The following is a 7,073-nucleotide window of genomic DNA, read 5'->3' on the forward strand; positions in this document are numbered from 1 at the left end:
TGAGTACTTTAGAGAGGTCCCTAACAGCAGACTTTCCCATCGTGATACGCTTTTTGATTTCCTGACTGCTGGTGCCAAGAGTGTTGACTGTGGAGCCGAGCAAACTGAAGCTGTGAACAATCTCAGTCTCTTCTCCATCCATCCTGATGCTGCCAATTGGTCCAGTGGTGAGGATCTTTGTCTTCTTGACATTGAGTCTCAGTCCATACTGAAGGCTGCAGTCCTTGACCCTTCGCAGCAAGTACATGAGGTCCTCCTCAGTTTCAGCAAAAAATGTCAGCAATTGACGTGTTTGGAATCACAGAAGCCAAGAAAGCTTCAGATACAAGCTGTCAGATCATGGGTTGGACAATGGAAGATATTTTCTGAAGGGACTTGGCAGATGCGAAGGGTTATCCTGGTGGAGGGTGGAGCTGGGAAGTAAGTGGGTCAAGGCACTGGGCTAAGGGTGGGGTCAACACTGTAACTAATGCTTACCTCCACAATAAGGGATTTATCTTTCACTGCTCCACAAATTGCTTGTCTGTCAGATACTCCTCTAAATCTGAACATTCAGATTAAGACAGACTAGGAAGAAGGATTGGCCACCCACTTCTGAAATAGCAGGCCTCTGAAAACCCTATGCACAACAGAACACACGCAGACTAACAGAAAACAACAACATGTCAAATTAATAATTCTGTGTATGTTTGTAAATTGGGAGGAATGTGGAAGTTTCCAGGACTTTCAATTGATGAGTGTGAGTCCTGAGATGCCTCAGGTTATTTATATATTTCTCATGAAATATTTTAAAATAAAAACTCAAATTTAATACTAAAATGAATTCAGGCAAATATGTACTATGTGTCACAATTTTAAAAAGATAAATGTTTTCAGGATTTAGACTTTAATCTTCAACTATTTGGGAACATCACATTACCTAGAGTGATTCTCATTATATTTCATCTAATCAAAGTTTTATTGTTGTTGTGTTCTTAAGTGCTGTCGAGTCACTTGCCACCCATAGTGACCCTAGATACAAGAGCTGTGAAGCTGCCCTGTCCTGAGTCAGTCTCACTGATTCTGACACACCAACCCCCACTGCCCCAGTTACTGTATCAATCCATCTCATCAGGAGTCTTTATCTCCTGTGCTGTCCCTCTACTCTTCCAAGCATGATGTCCTTCTGCAAGGACTGGACTGGTCCCTCCTGGCCTCATGCCCAACATATGTGAGATAGAGCTTCAAAATCTTGGCCTCCAAGGAGAAACGTGGTTTCACCCTCACCAAGACAAATTTGTTTTCTTAGCAGTCCATATTTTCAAGACTCTTTTCCAGGACCACAACTCAAAGGCATCAATTCTTCTTCTGTCATCCTTAGTCATTGTCCAGCTTTCTGATGCATAACAACTAATTGTGAAGACCAGGGACTTAATTAGTTGCATCTTAATCTCTAGACTGACATCATTGCTTTTCTGTACTCTGGAGAGATCCCCGACAACAGATTTTTCCAATACAATTTGTCTTTTGATTTCCTGACTGCTAGTGTGGAGAGTGTTGATTGTGGAGTCAAACAAGCTGTAATTTAAAAAAAAAAAAAAACTTCAATCTCTTCTCCACCTATCATGGTGCTACCAACTGACCCAGTGGTGAGAATCTTTGTCTTCTTGATGTTGAGCTTCAATTCATATTGAAGACTGCAGTCTTGTGCAGTAAGCATTTCGGGTTCTTCTCACTTGAAGCAATCCTGTGTGTCATCTGCATGCCAAAAACAAATAAAAGGGAAAAAACCCAACAAAAATCTAAAAATATCACATTACCAGTTTTCTCTTCTATCGTGACTATGAACTTTCATTTCTGTGAACATGAAAATATCTTACATATTCAGGTAAATCTGAAATTAACCTCTTGATATGCTGTTATTTGCCATCAAGTGACCTGTGACTCAAAGCAAACTTATGTACTATAGCTTTGAAGTCTGCCCTGTCCAAAGCCAGTGTCACTGACTCCTATAGATTTACCCCCTTGCCCTAGTCACTGTATCGATCCATCTGATCCAGTGTCTTCTTTGCCTACACTGTCCCTCCACCCTCCTGAGCATGATGTCCTTCTCCAAGGACTGGTCCTTCCTGGCCACATGCCCAATGTATGTGAGATGGAGCTTCAAAATCCTAGCCTCCAAGGAAGAACTTGGATTTCACTCTCTCCAAGACAGATCTGTTTGTTTTCTCAACTGTGAATGTTACGTTCAAGACTCTTCTTCATCACCACAACTTAAAAGCATTAATTCTTCTTCTATCACCCTTAGACTTTTTTTTTTATTTTAATGAAAGTTTAGAGAGACTTTGGATTTCCATTCATTAATTGTGTGCAATTTCCTCCCTCCCCCCTCCCAGTTTGTTTTTCTCGTTGAAAAGTATAAATAAACAAATAAATAAATAAAAATCTTTCATTGTAATATAATCCCTCCCGCCCCCTAGTCCACTCCACTTTGCAGATTTCATTCTGGACTCTTGTCATGACAATATCTAATCATATATTTCTCTTAAAACGTTCTGTTGCTCATCTATGTCAATACAGTATACGTTCTTTATCTCCTCTTAGTTTCCCCCTAACTCCGATGTAATTCTCCCCTTTACAACAGTTACACTATGCAGAAAAACTCTTTCATTGTTATGTGACCCCTTCCCCAAGTCCACTCCAAGATGCAGCCTTTGTTCTGGACTTCTGTAATGACAATAATACCCAATCATATTTCCCTTTTAAACAGTTCTTGCCTTTATCTGTTTCAATGCCATATACATCATTTTTCCCTCCTTTTCTATCTTCCCTCAACCCCGATGTCAGTTCTATTTTACAACAATGGCCCTACGCAATATTTGTTCTTTTGTGACTGAGATATTTCACTGAGCACCATGTCCTCCAGGGTCATCTATTTTACATAATATTTCATGAGTTCCTTGTTCTACAGTGTTGCATAGTATTCCATTGTGTCAATATACCAGAGCTTCTCTATCTGTTCATTTGTTGATGGGCACTTGGATTGTATCCAGCACTTTGCCATTGAGAACAAAGCTGCAATAAACATGGGTGTGCATATATCGGCTTGGGTGGCTGTTATGGTTTCTTTAGGGTAAATTCCCAATAGTAGAATTGCTGAGTCAAATGGTATTTCTATTTGCAACTTTTTGAGAAAGCGCCATACAGCCTTTCAAAGTGGTTGCATCATTTTACACTCCCACCAACAGTGAATAAGGGTTTTAGTTTCTTCACAACCTCACCAGCATTTGATATTTGTTGTTCTGTTACATTTTGCTATTCTTACTGAGGTGAGATGCTATCTCATAGTTGTTTTGATTTGTATCTCTCTTAGAGCTAGGGATATTGAATATCTTCATGTGTTTGCTCATCATCTGAATATTTTCTTTGGTGAAGTGTCTGTTCATATCCTGTGCCCATTTTTCAATTAGGTTGTTGTGGTGCTTGAGTGTTTTATAAATTCTAGATATAAGTCTCTTAAATAACATGTCATTACCAAATATTTTTTTCCCAATTGGTGGCTTTCCTTTTTACCCTGTTGTGTTGAAGAAGTTTTTGGATATGCATGGGGATTTAATTCTTAGAAGGTCCCATTCATCTATTTTATCCTTACAGGGTTGTAGAGTTTTTGTATGCTTGGAAGACTGTTTATGTTGTGAATTTTTATTTATGTGGTGTTCTTCCAAGCTTTTCTTTAATGTAATTTATAGTCTTTGGTTTTAGTCCTAGGTCCATAATCCATTTTGAGTTGGTTCTTGTGTCTGGAGTGAGGTGTGGACCTTGCTTGAGTTTTCTTCAGATACTTTTCCAATTTTACCATTTGTCACTTCTCTACTTAACTGATTTCATCTCTTTGTCAAAAATCAGTTGACCATAGGTAGATGGGATCGTTTCTGAATTCTCATTTCTATTCTGTTGTTCTATGCTGTCTTGTCCACAACAGCAGTGTAGTAGCATTTGAAATCAGGGAGTGAGATGCCTCCTACCTTGTTTCTCTCCTAAGGAGTGCTTTGCTTATTTTGAGCCTCTTTCCATTCCAAATGAAATAGGAGATTGCCTTCTCCATGTAGTTGAATAATGGAATTGGTGTTTGTATTGGGATTGCATTGAATATGTAAACTGCTTTGGAAGTATTGTAATTTTCACAATATTGATTCTTCCTATCCATGAGCAAGGGATATTCTTTCATATCTCCAGGTCTCTTTTTGTTTCTTGTAGTAATGTTTTGTAATTTTCTTTGACTAGATCCTTTGTGTCTGGTTAGGTTTGCCCCTCAGTATTTAATCTTGTGATTGGCTATTGTGAAGGGTATTGTTTTTCTCAGCTCCAGTTCTGTATTCTCTTTGTCACTGTAGAGAAACCCAGTTGACTTTTGTATGTTGATCTTGTATCCTACCACTTTGCTGAATTGTTCAACTATGTCCAGTAGTTTTGTTGATGAGTCTTTAGGGTTTTCTAAGTAAACTATCATATCATCTACACACAGAGATAATTTTAACTCCTCTTGGCCAATTTGGGTACCTCTTATTTTGCTATCGCTAAGACTTCCAATACAATATTGAACAGGAGAGGTGATAGTAGGCATCCTTGCCTAGTTTCTGTTCTGAAGGGGAATGCCTTTAATCTCTCTCCATTGAGAATAAGGTTGGGTTTCAGGTTTGCACATGTACTTTTTACCATGTTGAAGAAATTTCCCTCTAAGCCTATTTTGTTTAGTGATTTAATCAGGAAAGGGTGTTGGATTTTGTCAAAGGCCTTTTCTGCATCAATTGATAGGATCATGTGGTTCTTGTTCTTTGCTTTGTTAATATGATGAATTACATTGTTATTCTTATGTTGAACCCTCCTTGCATACCTGTTATGAATCCCACTTGGTCATGATGAATTATATTTTTGATGTAACGTGGGATTCTATTGTTCAGGATTTTATTCAAGATTTTTGCATCTATATTCATGAGAGATATTGGTCTATAGTTTTCTATTTTGGTAGTATCTTTACCTGGCTTTGGTATCAAGGATATATTTGCTTCATAGAATGAGTCTGGGAGAATTCCATGTTTTTCTATTTTCTGAAATAGTTTATGTAGAATTGGTAACAGTTCTTCTCTGAATATTTGAAAAAATTCACTTATAAAACCATCTGATCCAGGGCTTTTTTTTGGCTGGAAGTTGTTTTGTTACCTTTTCAATTTCTTCTTTTGTAATGGGTCTGTTCAGATGTTCAGTTTTGGTTTGTGTCAGTTTAGGTAGGTTGTGAATTTGTAAGTATATGTCCATTTCTTCTAGGTTTTCATATTTGTTTGACTATAGTTTTTTTTATAATAGTCCAATGTTAGCCTTTTTATTTTAGTTGGTCCTGTTTTGACCTTACATGTTTCTTCTCTTATTCAGATTATTTGTGTATTTTTCTTTGTTAGTTCTGCTAGTGGCTTGTTGATTTTGTTGACTTTTTTGAAGAACCAACTACTAGTTTTGTTGATAATTTCACTTGGTTTTTTTTGTTTTCTATTTTATTTATTTCTGCTGTAATTTTTATAATTTCAGGTTTTTTTTAGAGGGTGTCAGATTTTCTTGTTGTTCTATTTAAATTTGCTGGAGGTGTTGGGTTAGAGAGTCAATGGTCTTTTTTTCCCCTTCATTTTGATGTGTTTGCTTATTGCTATGTATTGATCTCTGATTAATGCTTTTGCTGTGTCCCAGAGGTTTTGGTAAGTGGTGTTTTCATTGTCATTTATTTCAAGAAACTTTTTAATTTCATTTTGTGTTTCTTTTAGTAGCCATTCATGTTCAAGCAAGGTGTTGTTCAGCCTCCAAAAGTATGAGTTTTTCTTCTTTTATCCTCTTGGTATTAATTTCTAATTTTGTAGCATTGTGGTCTGAGAAGATGCTTTGTATTACTTCCTTGCTTTTTAATTTGTATTCTGGCCTTGTGACCTAAAATGTGATCTGTTCTGGAGAACGTTCCATGAACATTGGAGAAGTTCTTTTTGGAGGGGTGCATTAGCCTATAAATATCTATGAGATTGAGTTGGTTTATTGTGTGGTTTAGTTCTTCAGTATCTTTGTTGAGTTTTTTTCTGGTAGTTCTCTTTTCTTGAGAATGGTGTATTGAAGTCTCCAAGTTCTATAGTAGTATTGTCTATTTCTTTTTTCAGTTTTTTTAATGTTTGTTTTATATAATTTGCAGGTCTTTAATTTGGTGCATTGGTTATGTCCTCTTGTTCTATTGACCCTCTAAGTATTATGTAGTAGTAACCTTCCTTATCCTTTGCAATGGTTTTTTCATTGAAATTTATTTTATTAGAGATTGGTTTATTTGTTGTTCTTGTTGTAATTTGCTTGGTATATTTTTTCTATCCTTTTATTTTTAGTCTTTCTTTATCTTCATTTTTCAAGCATGCCTCTTGTAAATAGCATATAAATGAATTTTGGGTTTTTTTATCCAATATGCTACTATTTTTCTCTTCAGTGGTGTGTTCAAACCATTCACATTCAGTGTGATTGAGAGGCAAGGTTTTATTGTTAAAATTTTGTTGAGGTTTTTTTTGTGTGTGTGTGTGTGTTGTTGTTGTTAATTACTTTAGTCCATCCTGCTTTCTGTGACATCTCTTTAAGAAGGACACCTCTTAGTGCTTCCTGAAATGCTGGTCTTGTTTTTACAAACTCGCCTAGGTTCTGTTTTTCTGGGAATATCTTGATCTTTCCTTCATATTTGATAGACAATTTTACTTGGTATAGTATTCTTGGTGGGCAGTTGTATTGTTTGAGTGTTCAACCTATGTCACTCCACTGTCTTCTTACTCATTTCGTTTCTGCTGAGTAATTTGCTCTTAATCTTATCTGCTCTTCCTTATAGTTTATTTACTCTTTGTTTCTCCCTTGCTGTTTTCAGAATTCTCTCCTTATCTTTGGTTCTGGCAAATTTGATTATGATATGCCTTGGTGTTTTTCTTTTAGGGTCTATTCTTTTTTTTTCTATAATTATATTTTATTAATTTTCATAAACATTTACAGAGATTTTGGGCTTCCACTCATTCCTTGTTGCACTATTCTCT

This window comes from Elephantulus edwardii, unplaced genomic scaffold, assembly GCF_000299155.1.
Source record: "Elephantulus edwardii isolate Elephantulus edwardi_28Jun2011 unplaced genomic scaffold, EleEdw1.0 scaffold00111, whole genome shotgun sequence".
Lineage (NCBI taxonomy): Eukaryota > Metazoa > Chordata > Mammalia > Macroscelidea > Macroscelididae > Elephantulus > Elephantulus edwardii.